This window comes from Pararge aegeria, chromosome 2, assembly GCF_905163445.1.
Source record: "Pararge aegeria chromosome 2, ilParAegt1.1, whole genome shotgun sequence".
Classification (NCBI taxonomy): domain Eukaryota; kingdom Metazoa; phylum Arthropoda; class Insecta; order Lepidoptera; family Nymphalidae; genus Pararge; species Pararge aegeria.
The window spans coordinates 2,597,292-2,622,146 of record NC_053181.1 but is presented as its reverse complement, the minus strand read 5'-3'; the positions used below and the strand labels follow the sequence as shown (position 1 = coordinate 2,622,146).

The window sequence follows — 24,855 nt, the reverse complement described above, 5'->3', positions numbered from 1 at the left end:
CTTTAGAAAATAACCTCTCAGCAGGTACTGAAGTTGCAGGTATTGAGAGAAAATCACGGGCCATTTTCGATAAAATCGGATACTCTGTCTCATGCGTCCTCCACCAATCTAAAATGTCTTCCGAGCTGGCAGTTCTTGGTTTTCTCAGGTACTCCTCCAACTCGTCTATCACTAAGCCTTGAAGACAAGATCCAGATGACGTCGAGGGACATTCATAGAGTTTATCAAAGTCTATTACGTCTTCATCTTCATCACATACTTTATTGTCTTTTTCTGGTAATTCCAGAGATTTGTTCAGTGAGTGTAGACTTTTATATTCTTCATAAAGTTCATTGAACTTGCGCAGACTTTCTGTTTTAAGTTGCTTCCCCCACATTGTCAGGTCAAAAGTCTGAGCCTTATGCCTTGGGTCTAAAATTAAAGAAGTACAATAAATCCAGTTGCTCTTCTTGTAATGTTTAAGCATTTTGTCTCGAGCTGCTTGGAAAGCTAGAATGAGCCTTTCATCCACTTCAGATCGATTAGGTTTCTCATCTAACTGTTTTACCATGGATTCAATTTTATCTAGCAAGAGATTAAATGATACAATGACTAGCGGTAACGTAACATATTTGTCTCCACCAAGTTTTGTACTTAAAAGTTTAAAGTTTATTAGAAATTTATGTAATTTTTCGAGTACCTGCCATTCATTAGCTGTGATTTGAAAATCATTCAATTCGGTGACAGAACTGCACAATATGTCAATGCCCGCTCTCACTTTTAAACCAAATCCAATCATATCATGTGTGGAATTCCATCTCGTTGGACAGTCAAGAATGGCATTTAGATTTGATGGCACGCCAGCTGCTTCACAAGCAGACTGAAACTTCTTCTTCACTATCTCACTTCTTTTTATTTTACTGGAAATACTGCGTAATATTGTTACAGATGTACGCGAGTCAGCAATATTTGGTGCAGATTCTTCATCTTCCTCATCCTCAGTTTCGTCTGCATAGTCTTCGTACTGCTGATCTTGCGCGTTAGTGTCAGACTCACAGTGTAATGCTAAGGTCTTTAATAAATCTTGTACACCAAGGTTTAAAATGTGAGCAAAGCACCGGAAATGTTGATTGTCTGAATCAAAGTGTGGCGGCAGCTGTTTGCCCAGTTCATACATAAATTTGGTATTTGCAGTTGCGTTGTCGACCGTGATACCTTGTATTTTATCAATTATTCCATATTCCAATAAACATTCATGGAAAATCGTTGCAATATCTTCCCCAGTATGTCGACCGCGTGATGGTATAAAATCAAGAACTACAGATCGATACTTCCATTCGTTGTCTATATAATGAATAGTAACCCCGTAGTAACTCCTACCAGCAATTGACGTCCACCCATCAATGGTAAACGACATTTTAGATGATAATGGTTGAAGTCGTTCCTTGAGATTCAATTGGAGCTCTTCAAATCGCTCTTTGACTTTCCTTCTAAGTGTAGACCTTTTAGGAAACACCATATTAGGGCAAATACGTCGAAAATATACTTGTGTAGCTTCGTCATCGAAAAATGAGAAGGGAAGATATTTTTTCACCACCCAATCAACTGTAGCTGTCGTGATGTTGTCACTGCTGTTTTCCGACTGAAACAAAACAATAAATCTTGTGTTATTATTTAAAACATACTAGGTTTGAGCGTATAAGAGGAGGAGGTTTGTTGTTGTTAAATCGAGAAAATCGTTAAATTGATATTTGTTATATTAAGGTTGCACTGTACTGTAATTTACCAAAATAAAGTACTTAGTTGTTACTGGCCGATTAAATGAAAATATGGGTGTTTATAAAAAATATTTAAGACGATAATTACATACTTAATATGTCGCACCCCTAGATGAAAACACCACTAACTCAAAAATACTTACGTAAGTTAATGGCGTTTTTGAAAGTATCGCATGAATAGCTACGCGGAGTTAAAATTCTTTTAACTGTTAAAAAAATATTCTTACCTGTCCACTTCTTCCAGCGGTTACTAAAAAGCTTGTGATATCTCCACTTAATTTTGGTTTAACAGGAAGAAATATTTCTGATTCCTTTTTGTGGAAAGACATTAGATGTTTCCTTAAGCCTGAAGTGTTTCTGTTTTTCATTTTTATTTCAATCTTTTTATGTTGGCACAATTTACACAAGGCAGTTTGGGATGCATGAATTATTTCGAAAAACTCCTCAAATTTGCTTTTGGGTCTTTTAGATCTGTGACTCAAACTCTCGTTACTCGGACTAGAATAATTTGAATCTTCGTCACTCATATTAAATTGTACACGTGATACGTTTTTAGAAAACAACGAGAATTAGTAAAAACAATTATTAAGTTAGAATCGAAGCACAGCTCAATTGGAAATGACTGGAATTAAAATAATTCCTTCATTTATAGTACGTTTCCTTGCTTTTTACCGCGCCGCCTCGCCACGTGCCGGCTCTATGAAAAGGATGCCGCCGCAAATCGAACGATGCCGCGTGCGGCGTACAAACACACACTAAATATTACCTACTTGTACAGACGCGACCCGTGAATAAAATATATGTAAAGAATTAGTGCCAATCACTATTCTTTACATATAAGTGAATGTTTTGGCGTGCATCTATACTAATATTATAAAGCTGAAGAGTTCGTTTGTATGTTTGATGACAGAAGTTTTAAAATAAATAAATAAATCCTGAACGTCACTATACCTCCAAAGTTACTATTCCTCGTGGACGAAGTCGCGGGCACAGCTAGTAAATACTTACTCTCATCATCTCTCTCAGAGATATTCGAACACTTTTTTGCTATTTTTTCTTGTAAAAACTTAAGAAATATAATGACTAAATGTACAATAATAGTACCTAAGTAATTAGTTTAAAACCATATAAGTAATCAATATTATAATTACTTACTAGAATGAATTATTATGACATCTACTACCTATCCTCACCATTTTATCCTAATCATAATACTACTTGCGTGATCAGTATAATGTATTCATTTTCATTCTAAGCACTCTGAAACTTATTTATTCTTTGGAACACCTGTAGGTACTCTTAAAATTCGAAATTATTTTGCATGAATAGTGTCAAATGTTATGATTTCGGCGCGGCGGCAACGATTGTTTTAGATTTCAAAAGAAGCCGCCGGCGCGTGTATCATAACCATGTACTTCCGAAAAGCGGCAAATTTCTTTGAGAAGTAAGTACAAAACCTTTGATGCCGCATTATCAAAGTGCCGATGGTTAAAACATAACTATGCATGCACTCAGTTTGATTGTAATAGATATTTTTTTATTCGCTATGTTTATGGTATTAGTCGTAATGCGCATAGGTCCAGTTTTTCATATTCTTTGATATAGTTTTTTGCGTCTCATAGAATTCCTAAGCGTACCTACCTACCTATACACCGAACTGTTACACCTAACTACTCCGTGAAATAGCGCTAAGTCCTAGCTGCAAGACGCAAGAGTCTTGCAGGCTATGTCTTGTTCTTGCTCAAGTCTTGCACGGTCAGTCTTGGTCTTGGTCTTGCTAAAAATACGCGGTCTTGTTCTTGGTCTTGGTCTTGCAAAAACGCAAGAACAAGACCAAGACTGCAAGACCAAGACTGAATTTGGGAAACACTAATCATAAATGAATTTTGAATTTAACAGTGATGTTTTAATTGTTTAATTCCTTAAATCTAAAATCATCATCATCAGCCTATTAACATTTCACCTGAGCACATGCCTCTTCTCTCATAACATAGAGGTACTTATACACATACACATAAAAATTATAACAACCGGGACCAACGGCTTAACGGGCTCCCCGAGGCACGAGCTGGACTACATTCTTGCAATGACAATTTTTATTAAATAAAATTCCAATTTCAACAAATCTTGGCCAATCCGGGTATCGAGACCCGTTGGCATTTTTTATTGTATTTTTGACGTGACAACGTCTTATAATTCGATGGAGCCGGCTGCACGCACGAAAAAACATGACGTATGCGGCGTTACCTCGCTCTGAGGCGTTCCATACATCTGTCTCTCTCCTACTTGAGTGAGCGATGCGTCCGCGTGGACAGCTTATATACAATAATACATTTACATGTTTTCGGCAAGGTTGAAGTGCAGTGAAAAGTGAATGTGGTGTCAATTGTTTATAGCAACGATAATATCTATCAAACAAATAAAATTAAAATTGTCTTTTGAGAAATGCAACCATTCCATCAGTATTTTCTTACGACGTTGTCACGTTCAACTATCGTCAGTAAGCCGACTTTACAGACAACCAATTTTTTATTTGGTTTACCAACAGCTTTACATTTCAAAAAAACAATTTAAACTAGCTTATACTGTATGAAGACAAAATGTAAATCTACTTACAGGTAAACACCGCATGCAATAAATAGTGTTAAAGTAGCTTACAACTACACAAACAAGATGGAAGTGTATCCAGTGTAGGAAGGTATAAAATAGGCAATGTATAAAATTTCATTCATGCCATCAAACTATTTGAAAGATGTATCTAGTACTGCTTTTTTATGTTACCATAAAAAGCTAACATTAACTAACTATATAATATTAATAAAAAGTAAATTAAACGAACAAAATCCAGCGGTATGCACTTGGTGCATGCATAAAAGCACTGCCTATCTAAAAATAATTGCATAACTCGTGTGGGAGAACATTTTTCCCATTTTATATCATTGTAGCTTTTACTGTGTAAATTGTGTTTCTAAATGTGTTCGTGGTTCTACTGGAACATAACCATTTTTTTATACTTAGAGTACCAATGAACCCTAAGTCTACTTATACAGTATACTAGTCTCATTTTCATCCAACAATTTTGTTATTTCACATGCATAAAAAGCTTTCACTTTTATTATAATAATATCTAAGTACGTATATTGTTTTCACTAAACCAAATCGCATTATCAAATTGATCAGCGTACACTCTGGCTAAGTCAAGAAACTTAAAAAAAATTGAAAAATTCTTTTCATCTTTATTTTCTTTTCAATTTTCCCTGAAACAATCATTATTGTAAGATAGAAATTTAGTCACTTTGGATTTATTTAATCCTATATATTGCGAGCGCTGGATAAATTGAATTGAGTTTTGCCGAAAATTTTCGTGATGGGATTCTCGTTAGGTTAGGTTACATCTTAGTAAAGGTAAAATCACACCGAACAAAAACTAATTTTATGATGATAACGGGACGGGTAACAACGATCATTTAGCAAATTTACGTGCGTTGTATGTTTGTTATCTTCTTCTTCAAATGCCTCTCCATTACAGAAGGTCAGCAATCAGTTCTTTAAACATTTGGCTAAACGAAAGAGTTCACCCGTCCGCTCTGCTCCGTTTATTTCGTAGTCAGGTCTTCTTATTCCCTCCATCCCCTCTTTTCCTGCAATCTCCTCCATCATTGTGGTTTGTAGCAGTCGGTAGCTATCCTGTCGCAATTTATAATATGTTTTGTATATTTTTATAATTTAAATCACTAGACGCTTTTCTTTGTAGCCAAGGCTACTTTGGGTTTTGTACCAAAGTTAAATTCGGAAATTATAAATTCCCAAGAAGGGAACCAGGGACCTTCATTTAAAAGATCACGAAACTCAGCACTGCGTCAGAGTGGTCATCAAAACGAACTAAAGCGTTATGCAAGTTTCACTTGTGCTTGTTGCGGAATTACAAGTGAAAGTAACTTAAATTTTGCTCAGAGCGATGGTTATATTCGTCAATATAACTACCAGCTCCGACAGCCGTGATCGTCTAGTGGTTAGGACCCTACGTTGTGGCCGTAGTAACCCAGGTTCGAATCCTGGTCACGGCAGCAGCAGCTGTCGCGGCGGAGCTTTATTTTTATTTATTATCAATTCTTTTAAACGTTTTTTTTTTTTAAATATTTATCCACCTATACTGATAATAAAACTGATCAGTTTGTTTTTATGTTTGTTTGATCGCGCAAACTACTGGCACAGTTAGATTAGAAAAATCTGTTTAACATTTTAATGGCCTAAGTTTTTGGAGGATTATTAGGCTATATAAAAAAAATCACTTAACGTTTATGTACATAATAGAAAAAACTGCCTTAAAATCTTCGCAGTATATGGAGACAACCAAGTGAGGTCGACAACCGATTGCCTTAACACTGCCTTCTCTGAAGCTAAAACACGAGACCGTCTAAAAAGCGCTGGCTAGATTTCACGAACTTAGTTCTTATTGAATAGAATTAAAAAATAGCATGCTCAAGAACGGGCAGTGAGGCTAGAATATGCTGGAAAGTGAGCCCCACCTAGATGAAAAACGCTTAGTGGAAGAAGAAAAGAAAGTAATGAAAACTTCACCGACACAAAGCGTATGAAATGAATAATGACCAAGTAATAAATAACTTTTACAAGTCACGAACCTTCGCGACAAGATGTTATTATATTAAAAAAGTCCATGCTCTTTTTACTTTTGGCAGTTTTATAACATCGACAAATTTATAAAATGTACATAGATTCGCCACAAAATTTTGAAGTACTCGTAATTATGAGAGGTACTTGCGCGGTATTGCGAAAACGGTGATAGCCCAGTGGTTAGGACTTCTACTTCACTTTCGAAAGGCCGAGTTCGAATCCCAGCACGCATCTCTTACTTTTCTAAGTTATGTGCGTTTTAAGCAATTAACATATGCCTTGCTCCAACGGTGAAGGACAACACCGTGAGAAAACCTGCATGTCTGAGAGTTCTCCATAATGCTCTCAAAGGTGTGTGGAGTCCACCAATCTGCACTGGGCCAGCTTGGTGGACTACGGCCTTAACTGCTTTTCATTGAGGAGACCAGTGCTCTATAGTGGGCTGGTAATGGGTCGATGACATAATATTGTGTATAATTTTATTATATACCAGCGTGCCCAGCCCGCTTCGCCGGGCTAGATTTTGCCTTATTTTATTTAAACAATAAACTTACGTCATTAAATTTTTAATTTCAATCTCATAATATATTAAATCATTTATTTCTTTCCGTATTCATTCTCTTCTATTCTCTTCTCGAGCGGGTGAAGATCATTATCTACACCCATGTATAGTCAATAATAGAATATCATCATAGTAAATAAATGCTGTATTTGACAGTTTGACAGTTCAAAAATAGGAGTGCTCCGATCGTCACCAAACTTTACAGGATTACTCGCCAGGTCAATCCGGAGATTCCCTGAAAGTTTCATTGAAACCGGTCCAGACGTTTCGGAGCCTATACGGATCATACCCACACACTTTCTCTTTTATATATATATATATAGATAGATACATGTAATATATTTGTTTATATACGTATATTTATATGCACTACCTATCTCTCTTCTTGAGTTGTATTTTACGCCATAGCTGCCAGTAAGAGATGTAGCGGTAATGCCGCCAAAATGTTTTTTTTTATTCTGCTACAAGTAAGCCCTTGACTTCAATCTCACTTTTAGATAGATAGATAGATAAAGTCTCTATTGCACAAATGATTGCAGATACTAGCCGGCTAACCGGTTAGGGAGTATGGTATTCAAACTCCTAATTGGTTTCTACGTGACATCGTACCGGAACGCTAAATTGCTTAGCGGCACGTCTTTGTCGTTAGGGTGTTAACTAGCCTGGGCCGAAGCCTCCCACCAGACCAGAGAAAATTCAGAAATTATTAAAATCCAAAATTGTCCCGGCCAGGAATCGAACCCTGGACCTCCCAATTAAATTCAGAGACAGCGCTCCCCGTTGTGTTGGGAGGTCGTCAAAACTTTGTAGGTTTTGTAACTTTAATTTATATTTTTTTCTGTATTTTTATTCATTACTTTATTCTTTCCTTAACACACCTGCCTACTATTAAAAAAGCAGAAATGTAATTTCCGTCGACGCGTATCAGACGGCTGAAGCCATCTGCTTTCAGATTACTGCGCTCGCTTCAGCTGGAATTGAAAAGCATTCAGATTTAAATTTCCCGATACGGTATGAGGCACCTGTTAAATCGCCAACGCGATAGTGCGCAAGAAGCAGGAACTAGAAACATGTTAGCGAACAGTGAGAAGGCTATTGATACTATTTCTAATTAATTTTAAATCATCATTTTTAAGCATGCTGTGACTACCTATAAGTGAAATTATGTGTCATTAGTAACCTAAGGCTAGCTTTATTCATAACTATAATATATGTAATTTTGTTGGTAGTCCTAATAAAAATAAATAAAATAAAATAAATCATCATCATCAAAATTTGAAACTTTTGAAACGTCAAGTCAAGTTTGTAGTGACTCTACCACCGGTTCGGAAAGCAGATTCTACCGAGAAGAGCCGGCAAGAAACTCAGTAGTTGCTCTTTTCCAACATCAACATTTACAATCATTTTTCTATCTTGCGGGGGATGAGAGCGAGGCTGGCAGCTTCCAATCTACCTTGTCATTATCAACAGATAGATGTCCACTGCTGGACAATGACGTAGGCAGTTTAACGGGCCACTACAGGGCACGGGTCTCCTTCCACAATGAGGGGTTAAGTAGTCCACCACTTTGGACTGTGCGGTGGACAGTGCGGATTTTTTTCTCAGTTCTATTGGCGGTGCGGAATCCATGGCCGGCTTTTTTTTTCATCAGCATCATCAACATCATTATATCAACCTGATACCGGCCCACTAAAGGATTTCCTCCCACAATGAGGCACCACTCTGGCCCAGTGCAGATTAATGGACTCTCGCCTTTGAGAACAATATGCAAGCATGGCAACAATATGCTCAGGCAAGCATGTTTTCTCACGATGTTTTCCTTCACCGTTAGAGCAAATGATATTTTAATTACTTAAAACGCACATTGAGAAGTTAGAGGTGCGTTCTGGGATTCAAACACGGCCCCGAAAAGTGAAGTCGAAGTCCTACCACAGGGCTATCGAATATTCTGTACCTATATAGTCTTATATCAAATCTAAAAAGGTCTAAAGCATTTAAGTGAGAACATTTACGTCAAAACAGAATACAACATTGTAAAGCTCGGTCCCTTAACGTGAGACTCGTGAAATCACACAAAAGCCTTTTATCCAGAAATATAAAGAACACAAACACGTTGAAATAACTTTGTGCAATTTAACATCGACAGAAAAAGGTAGAGGAACACGATTCTTTCGTAATGTAACTTCATTATTGTGTTAAAACAAAGGAGAGTAAAACAGGCTATGAAAAATTGAGTCTTTCGCAAAGAGTTCTTGGCATTAAATTAGGTGAACTTGTAGGCTTTCTTCGTATGCAATTCTCTAATGAAAACTGAGATTTGCATTTCGTCGTGTATTCTTGTGCGCATTTACGTGTTTTATTTGCTAAATTGTTGGTTAAAAAAATCCAATACAATATCACTCTTAATAATGTTTTTAATGATGTTGATCCATGTGTTTGTTAAGGGCTGCTTATTAATCTGAAAAGTGACAGTGTGATTTTTGTTTGGTTTTTTTAAATCTATTTACTCACCAGTTCCGCTAGCCCTGATTGTCTAGTGGTTATGGCTGTTGTGGCTGTAGGTACCCAGGTTCAAATCCTGGTCACGGCAGCAAAAGCTGTTTCGGCGGAGTTCTATATATTATTTAACCGAGGTTAGTTTTAATCTATATATTATTTAACGTTCTATAAATTATTTAACATGCCTTGTCGCTACATACATAAAGATGTATAGCGGAAAATGGGCAGCAAACATCTGCCTAGCCCTGCTTTTGATTACGGGCAAACATCCCCATAAGTTTAGGCCTTTATTCAGTGGCGTACACTGGATTTCTTACCAGGGTATGCATACAACAGGAAAATTGCATTAACCCGGCGAGAATGTGGTGAAAAAACTTACACGGACTTTGTGGCAGGGTAAATTTCACCCAAATATAAAAGTAGGTTATTTTGTTCAGTTCATTAAATTTATTGAAAGTTCAACATCTGTTCATAAGTTTGTTATATTGTTTAATTGATTAAATAAAAACCAATTTGTTTAATCTTATACATTTATTATTTTTATTACGAATTATAGGAACCAAAAAACTGAAACCATAAATTTTAAACTTTAGAAACAAACGAAAACCAAATTAATATTTTTCTTATATATAATTTGTATGTACTGTAAGTATACTTTCCACGCTACTAGCTCGTATGTAATAAAAAAAAAGTTTCAACAGCTATGTGGCAGGGTGAAACTTACCCAGAGCACGTTTGCGCACGTATAACTCCCGTGCCGGCGCACGCATAGCTGAGATCACGCCACTTTTCCCCCCCGTATACTCCTACCTCCAGCTACTGAGCGCCCCAAACGGATTCATCGCGAAATGGAAAAGATATAGTTGTTTAACTGAGTGGCCGGGTATTATTTACCCTGCCACACTCTCGCCGGGTTAAACGGCAAAAATCGAGTAAATACATCAATTTTCGAGTAGGCAGTGCTTTCGTACTTGTATGAAGTGAACGCCACTGGCTTTACACCAGCAGTGGGCTGTTAAAGGCTATTTATTGATGATAGTAAAAAGAATAACAGAAGTATGTCGAAAAAATATTCTAAAGTATTTAAAGAGGCCTTTGTAACAAAAGTTTTTCGCGTTCGTAGAACTTTACATACGAAGAAGTTGTAGCGATATAAATTAAAGAATGCTGGCTTTATTCATATAGATCCTTGAGTAGTCTTTATGCAAACCATCTGCCGGCTTCAAAGAGATTTATTTCAAAGTTGTTGAATCAAATAAAGACGCAGCTCCTATACTTTAAACAACTTTTGTGAAGTAAGGCGAAGTGTAATAAGTTATTTCTATGGCATCAAAGGTGCAGAATATGTCGAAAAACTGTCCATTTTTCTCTTAAGGACATTTTTCCCAACGCAAGAAAGTTGTGTTATATTATATAAACTGATAGACGTCTTTAATCGACATGGCTTTGGTAGGGGTGCCGAATTTTTTTGTGTCCAACGAATCTCTGGAACTAGTGTTAGCGGTTGCCCTCCTGGCTGATACCTACGCTACGCCATAAACATTCATTGATATAGAATTGCTTTAATTTGTACTATTTTGCTTTATATAATTTATAATAATCCCTCCTCCCTCCTAATATTATACTCGTAAATGTTAATGTAACTTTGTTTGTTACGCTTTCACACGAAAACTACTGAACCGATCTTCATGAAACTTTTTATACATATTCTGGGAGGTATTAGAAATAATATAGTATACTTTTCATTGAAATAAAAAAATATGTAATATAAAAATTTTTTGTATATATAGGCATTCTTCGTGAACACTTCGCTAACGCGATGCAGGATTTTTGTGGCGCCATCTAGTTCTGTAATGTGGAGACCGCTACACATACATATAAAAAATGTGTATAAACACATCATATACAGCGAGTTTAGTATATATTTGATGAATTTGATGACAAGGTCGATTGGAAGCAGCCAGCTTCGCTCTCATCTCCCGCAAGATAGAAAAATGATTGTAAATGTTGATGTTGGAAAAGAGCAACTACTGAGTTGCTTGCCGGCTCTGCTCTCTTAATCTGCTTTCCGAAACGGTGGTAGAGTCATTACAACTATACTTGACGTTTCAACATTTCTTATAAAGTAGGCCTTGAATTTGAATTTGACTTTATTCAATGAACAGACCCGTTTTATACGATTTGACTAGTTTCAGCCATCATACCGCGTAATCAATAACTGAGCAACTCATAACTAATAACGATATTGTTTTCCACTACAATAATTATGTGAAATCGTAGTCGCGACATGTATCTCGACTTAATACCGACAAGCCTTGTGGCAAATACATTATTGATGTGCCTGTAAGCAGCTTATCAGAACACGTCGAATCGTATTGTCTCGAGTATTCAGTGAACAGTTTATTTTATAGTTTACTTACGTTGGGGTGCAACCAGGGGGTGCAAAGAAGTATAGTTTTAAATTAAAACTAATTTGACGACCGCCCTGGTGCAGCGGTGAGCGTTGTGAATTTAATTAGGAGTCCCGATCTGGTGGGTGGCTTTGGTCGTGGCTAGTTACTCTATCGACAAGGACGTGCCGCTTAGCGTTCCAGTGTGATGTCGCGTAGAAACTAATTAGGGTTATGACTACCACACTCCCTAACAGGTTAGCCCGCTACCATCTGGGACTGCATCATAACTTACCACTAGGTAAGATTGCAGTCAAGGGCTAACTTGTAACTTGTAACCGATAGACGTCCACTGCTGGACATAGGTCATTTGTAGGGAGTTCCAAATTCCACGGTTTCAGAATCCTACGACGCGCCTAATGTAGTCCGTCCACCTCATCGGGGATCAACCAACGCTGCGTTTACCAGTGCGGGGCTGCCATTCCAGCACCTTGGGACCCCAACGTCCATCCCTCCTCCGAACTATGTGCCCCGCCCATTGTCACTTCAGCTTCGCGACTCGTTGAGCTATGTCGGTAACTCTGGTTCTTCTACGGATCTCCACATTTCTGATTTTATCACGGAGAGATACTCCGAGCATAGCTCTCTCCATCGGCCATGTTTCGGAGCCATAAGTCATCACTGGCAGCACGCACTGTTCGAAGACTTTGGTCTTCAGGCACTGAGGGATTTTTGACTTGTAAGGGTAACTAAAGGTAAACTAAAAAGCTACAAAATAAAACTAAAACTTATTGTGTGAATTATCGATCGATGTTAGATCAAATAGTGATCGTTCTGCATTTCTACGCTCGGAGGTAACCGCGATTGACGTCAGTGGATCCAGGTCACCTCCAATAGGTTTGTGGGTCGTTATTGCCAGCGCGGTATTGAGGTTAGGATGGTATGTGCCAAACATGACTTGTCCTAGATGGTCACTGGTGGGCATCCGTGGTCAATATCCGTGGGGAAATGTGAGTTCTGCTTTCTTCAGCCATGTTTTAGTAGGCGCAAGAGAGTTTGCAGGAGAGTCAGAGAAAGAAGATAGACGTACATACTTGTACATGTGAACGTTTTATAAGTACCAGTGATGGGCCTACATGAATAAAGAATTTTTAAATTTGAACCATTTGCTGGGTCGGCAAAAAAGGTTTAAAAAGTAAAGAAAATGAAAAGTATTTATTTCAATCGTCACCAAAAGCAACTACGCAGTAAAAATTAAATTTGGTTTTGTGTTAAATAGAAAAAGAACTACATATTTTACAAAATACGCAACAAATTCTTTCAAAACTCAGTAAGGGCATAAAGAAATAATAATTTGAAGTACAGTCAAATATAATTTAAGGAAGGTCGAAGCGTCTGACGGACGGATGCGGAGATGCCAGAACAATATAATTCCGATTTGACCCTTTGGGCATAGAACCTTGAAAAGAAAATCGTGCGCAATAATCGCACGATTTTCTTTTTAAATATTCGCAGAAGCGCGGTTGCCCCGTTTTAGAGCTAATAAAATATGCCAGATGCAGGAGCTGATATCCGTTTGGACTTTTAGAAGAAAATCGTGCTATTTTTACGACATAGCATGCTAGGATTTTCTTCTTTCACATAAAAATCTTAACAAAAAATGTTTGATCCACTCCAGTTCCTAGTGTCTGGGTGTTTATATGTATATTATAAGTATTTATTTATATTATTCATAAAAATATTCATCAGTCATCTTAGCACCCATAACACAAGCTACGCTTACTTTGGGGCTAGATGGCGATGTGGGTATTATCGTAGCATATTAAACTCCAATGGCTCACTATTAGACACCGAAGAAACTATCATAATTTAAGTTTTCTTTACACTATTCTGTTTCATCCACATATCTTAAAGATAGACTTATCTTAAAGATCGCTTTACATTTCTTGGTGCTATTTCAATTCTCACTTACTCTCTGTTCTCAGAGTGACAATGTCAATGATGAGTCATTTACTATCAAGGCAGTTAAATTGTGGAATGATCTTCCACGTGACATTCGTTACGCTAAATCACACAGTATTTTTAAGACTCGTCTAAAGAATTATTAATTAAAACCGTAAGTATGATTATTATATTCCACATTTACTTTCTGTACCGATAACATTATTATATATAGTTTTAGTATTATTTATTTTACCATATAGTATTTTATTTTATTCGATATATGTACTGTTATTGTTATTATTGTAATTATTAATATGTTTGTATATTTTTAGAGTTTTGCGCACCGGTATAAGGATTCATATGTGAGCTAATTCCTCATAATGGTTGCCTGGAAGAAATCACTATAAGTGATAAGGCCGCCTTTGTTACACAAATTTAATTGTACCTTTGTTGTTTTTGTCTCTTTTATTTTCTTTTTCTTGTGTGCAATAAAGTATTTTTGTTTGATGTAAGTTATTTTTATTTGATTTGATTGATTATTTATTTGTTTATTACTGCGATTACTTTTGAATTTTACAAAATAGAATGTTTCATGTGATAATTCAGTCAGTTTGTTTCACAATCATCCACAGACATCTCTCATCAGCTCGCCGTTAATACCTTCTGTATAGAAGCGGGTTACTTAAAGGAGCCAAATTTTCTACTTCAGTTGGAGCGAGGAAACATATTCTTGCCATAAAGCGGAAAAAAAGCTTCCTGCTAAGAGATTTAGACTGTGAACTGAGAGTTCTCGGGGGCATGAATTGTATATAAAGAGTGTAGAGCGGATTGATGGACTCCATACACCGTTGAGAACATTATGGAGAACTCTCATGCCTTCAGGTTTTCTCACGATGTTTTCCGTCTCCCGTTAAAGTAAGTGATATTTTAATTACTTAAAACTCATATAATTTAGAAAAGTTAGAGGTGCGTTTGGAATTCGAACTCAGCCCTCCGAAAGTGAAGTCGAGCTCCTACACTGGGCTATCACTGCGGAGGTTTACAAAATAACAAAGTATTATTTTCTTGCGCTTAAAAATGGTACGTGATTGCACGATATATTTTCACCAGGTAGTGATGCAGAAATGCCTCGCTGGGAAACGCTAAACGTTGGAAAAAATCGTCGTCATTTTCAAGAGTCCAATTTCATTTTTAGGCAAAGCTGGAAAAGCAAGTGGCCGAACTGTACCAAAAGTCTGAAAATACACTGTTGCAACTACAGTAGGTTAACGTGAAGTGCAGGTATTTTCAACGTTAATTTGGACTGCGATCGTTCGATCGACTGAATAGGAAATGTTAGGCTTATGATCACCGGAATGCTATTGGGCTATCTACTTTGAACTGGGTCCAATTTCAGTACCTTTCTTATCATAATCTTACCTGTTAAGTTGCAGGGATTCGAGTTTAAACACTCATAAGCCCTGTAGATTATATAATAACCGATATTCTATTATATACATTTTGTTTTTTTTTTTATTTTTATGAAGTATGTATATTTTTGTAATTTATAATTATTATTCAAGTATTACTTTGTGTAAACCCTAACCCTTCTTCACAATTTCATGTATTCAATTTAATTTCGTAGGTTGCCTGGTAGAGATCGCTTTTAAGCGATAAGGCCGCCTATTGTATCTTTTCTCCTTTTTTTCTATAATGCTTGTTTTTTTTTATTTGGTGTACGTTAGGTGTATTTTCATTTCATTTCATTTCATTTAAATAACGCCAAAAAAAAGAAATGAAACTGCGTATTAATAAATGAGAAACATGAATTTCATATATTCTTCCTCAGGAATTGTTGGCTCCGCGAGTGTTAGTTCCAGATATTAGCACTAAACCGTAAAACAAACAATAGGTACCAATTCATACGCTTTATTAAGCATAGATTATGTGCTATACAAAGGTGAATTCATTTGTTTATTAACTAGGATGGTTGATTAAAATATTATATTTTCGAGTCTCACTGGGTCCGTTCGAAAAGGTGGCTTGAAAGAGATTACTATTGGTAATAAGGTCGCCTTTTACTTTTTAATTATGTTCATTTTTTTAGTCCTGTACTTTTGATTCGTTTGTATGAAATAAAGTTATTTAGATAAAATTAAGTGTAGATATTAAGATTTACCACAACTTTTTTTATAATGGCTACCAGACAAAACAAGCAATAGAGTTTCAGCTAGGAAGAGATAAAAAAACATAGCCTATAATTGCGTGTTATTGCAGTTTGTCATTCTTACTTTTTTATGTTTATAGCGCTTGACTGCAATCACACCTGATGGTAAGCGATGCAGCGTAAGGTGGAGCGCGCTTGCCTAGAAGATGCCTATTCACTCTTGATTTGGAGGTACCGGGGAAAATGGGCATTCCAGATCCTAGCTGTCCGGGTTACTAGCCGTCGACCGCTGAATCACCATTTTAAAGTCTTGTTTTTAGAATTCTATATGACACAATAAATAGCCCAAACCAATTTAACATTTTTCTAACCGTGAATATAAAACTTTTAATTAGATAACGAATAATAAAAACAATAAGACTAATAATGACAATCAAAACTAGGAATTTATTATAACCACATTTTTAAGAGAGATACTATAATTAATTGGTTTGAGGCTGGTACATCATTCATAGATGAAAAGGAATTGGGGAGCGCAAAGCTGACTCGCAGGCACAGGTTTAATAAATACTATCAACTACCTAGTTGATAGTATTAATATAAATAGTGTGCATAAACTGTAACTTGGGGACACAGAGCCATATACAAAAGTTAACCAGTCTTTAATATGCAGATGTAGGCCGCAATCAAGGCAAGCAAATAGCAATTCATGATTTTAATATTCAAAGACCAAGACCAACATACATATGATACCAACATACGATTGTCAAATTGAAATTGAAATGGAACTGAAATAAAATTATTAACTAAATTTACATCACTTTGTCGTGTGTTTTGTCACGTGTTAACCTTTTGTTCAATTGCAGAATAGCTGATGAAATATTGGCTCACTCACACAGATAATCTATTTATTATTTATATATATTTTATTTATCAAAGTCATCTATTCTATATTAAATAGAGTATTAATTTGAGCACGGACAAATGCAGGATTACGAAGTCCAATAACATCTAACAACTCCTCTAAAACAAATTTTGCATACACGTTGCATAAAGGACAAAGGGACAAGGAAAAAGGACATCTTTTAACCAAAAAAAATTTGTCCCGAAAAGATGTAAACATAACTGTTACAAAATGACTAGGTATTCGAATTGATCGATAAAATCAACATTAAATTTTATATTACGCTGTGCAGATTTGTATGGCCGTCGTGGATTACATAAATTGAAACTCTTTTTTCATTGTATGATTAGCATTACCCAAATAAAGCTTAAATCAGGTAAATGTAAAGCTGTTGGTAAACCAAATAAAAAATTGGTTGTCTGTAAAGTCGGCTTTCTGACGATAGTTGAACGTGACAACGTCGTAAGAAAATACTGATGGAATGTTTGCATTTTTCAAAAGAAAATTTTAATTTTATTTATTTGATAGATATTATCGTTGCTATAAACAATTGACACCACATTCACTTTTCACTGCACTTCATCCTTGCCGAAAACATGTAAATGTATTATTGTATAGAAGCTGTCCACGCGGACGCATCGCTCACTCAAGTAGGAGAGAGACAGATGTCGAACGCGGAGGCCGACTGTGCCTCTTTGTCGATCGTTCCGCGCTCTCGCTTGCACTTCAAGCGTTGAATGGAATGCCTCCGAGCGAGGTAACGCCGCATACGTCATGTTTTCGTGCGTGCAGCCGGCTCCATCGAATTATAAGACGTTGACGACGTCAAAAAATAATATATTTTTATAAGTAGTAAGTATGCATAAAATAACAGATTACAACAGGGATCAGATGTGGCATAATAAAAAGATAAAGCATTTCAATCATAGTGTGACTTTTCTTTCTTCACACTGCTGCACACTGTCACTCAAAAAATTCAAATTTCATTTATTTCAAGTCGGCCTAATATGAGCACTTTTGAAACGTCAAGTATGACTATTTGTAGTGACTCTACCACCGGTTTGGAAGGCAGATTCTACCGAGAAGAAGCCGGCAAGAAACTCAGCTGTTGCTGAGTTGCTTTTCCAACATTATTGTACAATTTAACAATCATTGTTCTATCCTGTGTGAGATGAAAGCGGAGTGGCTTGCTTTCAGGCAACCTTGTCATTAAAAAATTCATAAATAGTATAGTAACCTCACATGTGTAACGTAGTAAACAATACTGTACTGTATGGGCTACGTATAGTACATGAAGCGTGGCAATGCGTCGCCACGGCAGCATGTATCGCCACGCCAACAATCAGGCTCACCTTCGCCTATAGATGTTTCACATCAAAAACGTTTCACCAATTTATAAATGATAACTTCGTTAGGCGCCATCTAAAGTTATGACACTGATTTGGCGGTGCGTAATGTTTAGTTAATTCGTAAACTGTTACTTATGCATTGCCTTATTCGTTCTTAGTGAAAACATAGGTGTTAAACTCAGCCAAGAGCAGAATTCATAGAAATATTTATTAACGCTAAGAATAATACACCCAGATGACGGCCACGACCAGTCTGTCAAGACTGTAACGACTAAGAAGAAGAAATATATTTCATAAGTATATTTCTTAGCGTTATTAATATTTTATGGACGCACCCCACCCCTTATTCAGTGACGCACTGGAACGTCAAATTAGGACCTGTTTATATTTGTATTGTAAATAGAATTACGAGAATCCGAGTTCGAAGTCTCGTAAGAAAAGGATCCAGCAAACATTACCATATGAGACTTTGCTATACAATTAAATATGTATGAGATATGACATATTGTTATACAAAGTCTTTGATACCCGAAATAATTATTAATGAGGGGTCACTCCGTTCCGTCAAAATTCTGGTTCGCGTCACCAAAGACCTCGACGTGCTCGTGACGTATTGCACCAGACTACCGAGGCGTAATATAGCAGCCTGTGTATACGAGTATGTATACGCAAAAAAACACTAAGTCATTGTATATACGACTGTATCATATGATATTTGGCCATTAGGTTTGGTAATATTTTATTTTTCGCGACACCGACATTCTGTCCTGAAGTCTGTCATGTAATATCTGTTTTGTACAAATATTCTGACAGTGAAATGATTATTTATTATTTATTTTATTAATACAGTATGTGAAGTTTTGAAAAGTTTATTTTGTATACTGTTCGTTGTTTTAGGTGTTTTTCGACAATAATCTATTATTTGAATTTAAATTGTTTAATGCAGTACCTACAATAGCAGATGTTTTTATAGAAAAACTAGCTGTTGCCCGCGATTTCGTCTGCGTTTGATTTTGTTTTTTGATGTGGCATTAAATTTAGTTTTAAATCTAAAAAAAAATATTCAGTATAGCTAAGCCATAAATGAGGGGTTTGCTGCTGTCCGCTGAGGAGTTCTGTCCTCTATCTCCAACCACAGTTTGGTCAAAATTAAACACATATTATAACCTCTATAGTACAAAAAAAAATTATTGGAGTTATGGTGTTAAATCGTCAAACACTCATCCCCTCTCCCAAAGGAACCGAGCTTAATGTCGGGATAAAAAGTATCCTATATTACCTCTCACACTTCCAAGAATATGTGTACAAAGTTTCAAGAGGATCGGTTAAGTAGTTTTTGCGTGAAAGCGTAACAAACAAACTTACATTGACATTTATAATATTAGTATAGGGAAGTAGGGATTTAGGGATAGGGAAGTAGGGATTAATGACTAAAACAAAATACTTAATGTCGCAACCCAGGTATTCTATTTCCTTTACAATTCTGTCGGCAGTCCTTATGTCTGTTTGACAAAAAATATCTAGATATAGTGCTTCTCAGTTATAATTTTATCGTACGATGAAAATACTAACGTTACATGCAGTATATTTTCTGTGGAGGCCTTTATTTTTGCCTTAGGTCCCATAAAGACCAATAAAGTCCCTTAGTTATACATTTTAATACTTTCAGCAGCTGATTTTTGTTTTCCGATCCCGTCGGATAAGCCGTCCCCTGAAAACTGCCGAAGCCTTGGCTCACCCACGGTATATCACTGTATAGATCGTTTAGTATAAAAGTGTATCTTGTTCTCATAGATTTGAATGGATACAGTTCACAGATGTGTTTGCTTAACCCAACCCTTCAACTCGAAGCATTCATACCTCACTCAAGATAAAAATGTGTAAGCGTATAGGCAAATCTAAATCTGAATACCATTCAATTTCGCCTCACACAAACTGAAGTGTTCTCGAATAGCAGATGGCTCCTCGCATGTATGCAAAGAGCAAGGCCTACCACTTCTGAGAAAGACTAGATACACTAAGCGAATAAACTGCACCTCGTTCAAAGTATCGGACCCATAGGTCAATCGCTTCGTGATTTCAACGAATGAATTTTTAATACACTTCCAATAAATCTTAGACGTCATTATTAGGAAATTCTGAACCTCATACGTCGCCATTATCCTTTTTTTTTTTTACAAAAACGCTTTTGTTTTTGTATAAAAGATGGGTGAAAATACACGAGCGTGAGTCGCTTATGATTGATCTGAATTTTAGAATTATTATAAAACCATTTCAATATTTCACGCGCCGTTAAAACCTTAGTCTTTGTCGCACAAAGAAAATGGCGCTATTTATTTGTCTATTCCATTACAAGCTAGCCCTTGACTGCACCTGTTGGTAAAAGATGATGCAGTTCTTGATAGTATTGTGGTAACCTGTACTGTATTATACTACTAGTATGACATTTACACATACCCCTAGTTGGTTTCTTCGTTATCGTACCGTAACGCGAAATCGCTTAGCGGCACGTCTTTGTTAGTAAGGTGGTAACTAGCCACGGCCGAAGTCTCCCACCAGACGAAATAAGTAAGTGGAAAAACTTTAAACAGAGTAACACGCAGAGCATGCAAGGAACACGTTCTGCAACGTGTCGCCCCGTGTCCATCAACTTCAGTCATAGGTGTTAAGCCACCAGCAACACGCCCTTCAGACCGGAACACAGCATTGCATAAATAATGCTTAACAGCAGAAATAAACATTTCTACTTTCTACTTGACTGCATTCGCCAAAGGTTGTCTGGGAGAGATCGCTTTAGCGATAAGACCGCCTTTGCACATCTAAACTAGTTTTTTAATTTTATCTATCGTGTTTCTTTTTGCATTTTGTTTTTGTGCGTGCAATAAATAATTCAATAATAATAATAATATTGATTCAAGTAATATTATTTTAATAAGTATATTAACTTCTAAGTATCTAAGTTGGCGCCGGTTGACAGCCGGTTGGCGCAGTGGGCAATGACCCTGCTTTCCGCGTCCAAGCCATGGGTTCGATTCCCACAACTGGAAAAATGTTTGTGTGATGAACATGAATGTTTTTCAGTGTCTGGGTGTTCATCTATGTATTTTAAGTAGTTATGTGTATTATATTTATAAAAATATTCATCAGCAGTACCCATAACACAAGCTACGCTTACTTTCGGGGCTAGATGGTGATGTGTGGGTCGTAAAAAAAAAAAAGTAATATTAATATTGTTTTGGCTCACTATATACATATATCTTGTACACGGGCGTGAGTGTAAATTTCGATAATAACTCTACTGGGACTAAAAACCTACTACTACTTAAGGTAGGTACTATTCTACCAATCGACGAAAGCGCTTCGATGCGTGTTGCTTAATGCACGTACGTGTTCACCTTTATATACATAATGTAGGAAAAATAAACAACTTGGTACACGGACACGTCCTGACACGTTTAGATAAGCTACTTCAAGATTAAATTAACATTCTTTATGTGTGCGGCTTTACGTAAACCTGTGGAGGATTGGCACGAGCAAACTCGCTTTTCTTCTTTCTATCTGAAGCGAAGCTTAAAAATATTTACCGTACCTATGTATCTCATAAATATATATTTTTGTGTTTCATCATAAATATGTTATCTGTTGATTTTTTTAATAGATCGGTTGTACCTTATCCCAGATTTGCTAATATTATAATTAATGCGAAAGTAACAAGTACATTTGTACAATAAACTAAGTACCTAACTATGATAAATTCAGTTTATTTTGTATTGTCATTTTTATAAATGTTTTTACCTACTACCTTGTGTTACAGTGAAGCGGTGATAGCTTATTTTTATTTATTTATGTATTTTTTATTTATTTGGGACAGAAAACAATTACATATTACAACAATAGCTCTTAAATTTAACACAAAGAAAAAAATGGGGTTCATATGTAATCCACAACACTATCCACATATATTGTAAGGAGCAGTAGGGCGATACGATGTAGATACAAGTAACACTTACTATGACAGATAATATTAACTGTAGGTACCTAAAGTAGCTAATCAAAAATTAAAATTAGCTTTCATAGCCATTAGCATTAACTAAATGCAAACAATCTCTTGTGCTACTAAAAAGATCCAAAACAAAAAAAAAAACAACAAAGGAATAGAAAAACAAGCTTAGTGGTTAAAGCTACGGCCCACCTTACGCGCGGACCTTCTTCGATTCCCGACACGCAACTCCGACCTTTCGGACTAATATTTTTAATTTAAGCAAATAAAACATCATGAGGAAACCAGCAAGCCTAAGAGTTATCCAATAACGTTCTCAAAAACGTGTGAAACCAATCAATACTTGGCTAGCGTGGTCGATTACGGCTTTAACTCATTTCGTTTCAACCCGTGCCTTGTAATTGGCCGGGAGCTGATATTAATAATTTATAACAAAATAACACATTAAATATTACAACATTTTAATATTTAATGTGTTGTATTACCAAATTGGTCTTTTTGCCGTATCTCTCACATGTATTCTTAACGTTATTGTTCAAATAAAGGTCGTCTAGAGGAAATCACCACAAGCCAAGAATTAAGAGCATACAGAAACCGCGTACACGACTTATATTGAAGAACCAAAAACCACTCCACTTTGGTAGTGTTTCTCGAACAGGCGGTTAGTCACTAACCATTTAGCAGTTGACGGTAATGATTTTACCTCTAATGTTCTCAAATTTAACCGTAAAATGGGAAAAAGTTTGTGAGCTAGTAATATCCCGCGGGTGTGAAGTGAGGCGTGCGCGTGTCGTTTTCACTGTTTTTGGACACAATTCACTGCATGTTATAATGAAGAAGGCGGAATGAGGGTTCTATATGGTCCTGATTCTGTAACCATAAGTAATACAGTAATTTTTTGCTTATATTATTTTTCTTGGATTTGCTGTATTTTTGTGTCCTGACTCTTATATACGTCTATTCGTCAAATTTCAATCAGCCGCGGGACAATGAGCTTTGTGCATATTTGTTATAAAGTATGAAGGGAGACATTAGAAGTCGAAACTCATTTGTTATATAGACCCATTTGTTGTGTATCTGTCAAGCGTCCGATTTACCGCTTTCTTAAGATTTCCATAAATTATTTATTTATATATTTTGATGAGCGGTGATTTATTTATTTATTTAGCAATGCATTCCGTGAAGACATTACAGTTGCCCAATTCGTCTCCCCGGGGCTATCAAAAGAATGTATGAACGAATAATAATTACAACAAATTAAATTAAATTAAATTAAAACATAAAAATAAGCTATATAACATTAAGAATTAAAAAAATAAAAAAATAAATCAATAATAACAATAACCAAAAATTTAAATTCGAAATAATAATAAAAACAAAACATTCAAACATATAATTAATATCTTAGATTACCTCTCTAATAACATTTTAATTTGCTATTGGAGCTGAAGCGGCGGGGTGTGATATATGTCCATATATGTGATAACCTAGTGGTTAAGACTTTTGAAATGTCTTTATTTGCGCGTGTGATGCGTACGTTACATGTACATGGTAGTGAGATGATGGCGATAACTACATTCGTAAACTTAAAACTAAAGCTACGAGGGTTCCAAACGCGTCCTGGTCTAAGAAGCGCCCACAACACTTAACCGGGTGTTCTTTTTTCTATCACCATCTCACATTGTCATTAAAAACTATTTATAAAGCATCCTAGTTAGAGTAATTATACAAAGCCAAGCGTTTTTATCATTTAGGTAATCCTTTAAACTTTATTAGACCTTCTCTACAAGCTACGTTCGTGAGGAAACCTATGCGCCTGAGAGTTCTTCATAACGTTCTCAATGGCGTGTAACGCCCACCAATCCACACTGGGGTAGTAGACAGCGGCCTAGACCCTTTTTAACTATTGGAAAAGAGCAACTACCGCCAGCTCTTCTCTGTAGAATCTGCTTTCCGAATCGGTGGTAGAGTCACTACAAACAGACATACTTGACGTTTCAAAAGTGCTTTTAAAGTAGGCCTACTTGAAATAAATGAATTTTGAATTGAATGGGTTGATATGATGATGATTGTTGGATGAGCAAAATTCTTTATACCGGTTTGTTAAACTATTATAAAATACCTGTTGATGTTTTCACCTCTCATTAGTGTGTTTTATATTAACTAGGTGTAAGCAGACTTAAAACAAATTTTCTTGCCCGTTCGTTAAAAGTGTTTATTGACTCTTTATTATTTTTATTCCTCTACAAGTTGAGCAGCCCTTGACTGCAATGTCACCTGGTAAGTCATGAGCAGTCAGTGGCGTGCATTGCATATACGCAAATAAGCAGTGCATACCCTACCCTCAGGGTCATGCAGAACCTTCAGATAGGAAAAATAAAGTTTTGTAACTAAAATGTTGTGCTAAACACCTTGTGCATACCCTGGGTCCAAGGGCTATGCACGCCACTGTGAGCAGTCTAAGATGGTAGCTGCAGTCTAAAGTGGCTAAGCTGTTAGGGACTATGGTAGTCATACCCCTAATCGGTTTCTACGCGACATCGCACCGGAACACTAAATTGCTTAGCGGCTCTTCTTTGTCAGTAGGGTGGTAACTAGCCACGGCCTAAGCCTCCCACCAGACCAGGCCAGAGAAAATTCAGAACTTATAAATTCCCAAATTGCCCCTG

General features: G+C 36.4%; 1 non-coding gene across 1 annotated transcript; it reads left to right on the top strand.

The window, feature by feature from the left end:
* Positions 1 to 5,752: 5,752 nt before the first annotated feature.
* Trnah-gug lies at positions 5,753 to 5,824 on the top strand. The gene has a single exon. It is a non-coding gene; the product is annotated as a tRNA-His (tRNA).
* Positions 5,825 to 24,855: the final 19,031 nt, after the last annotated feature.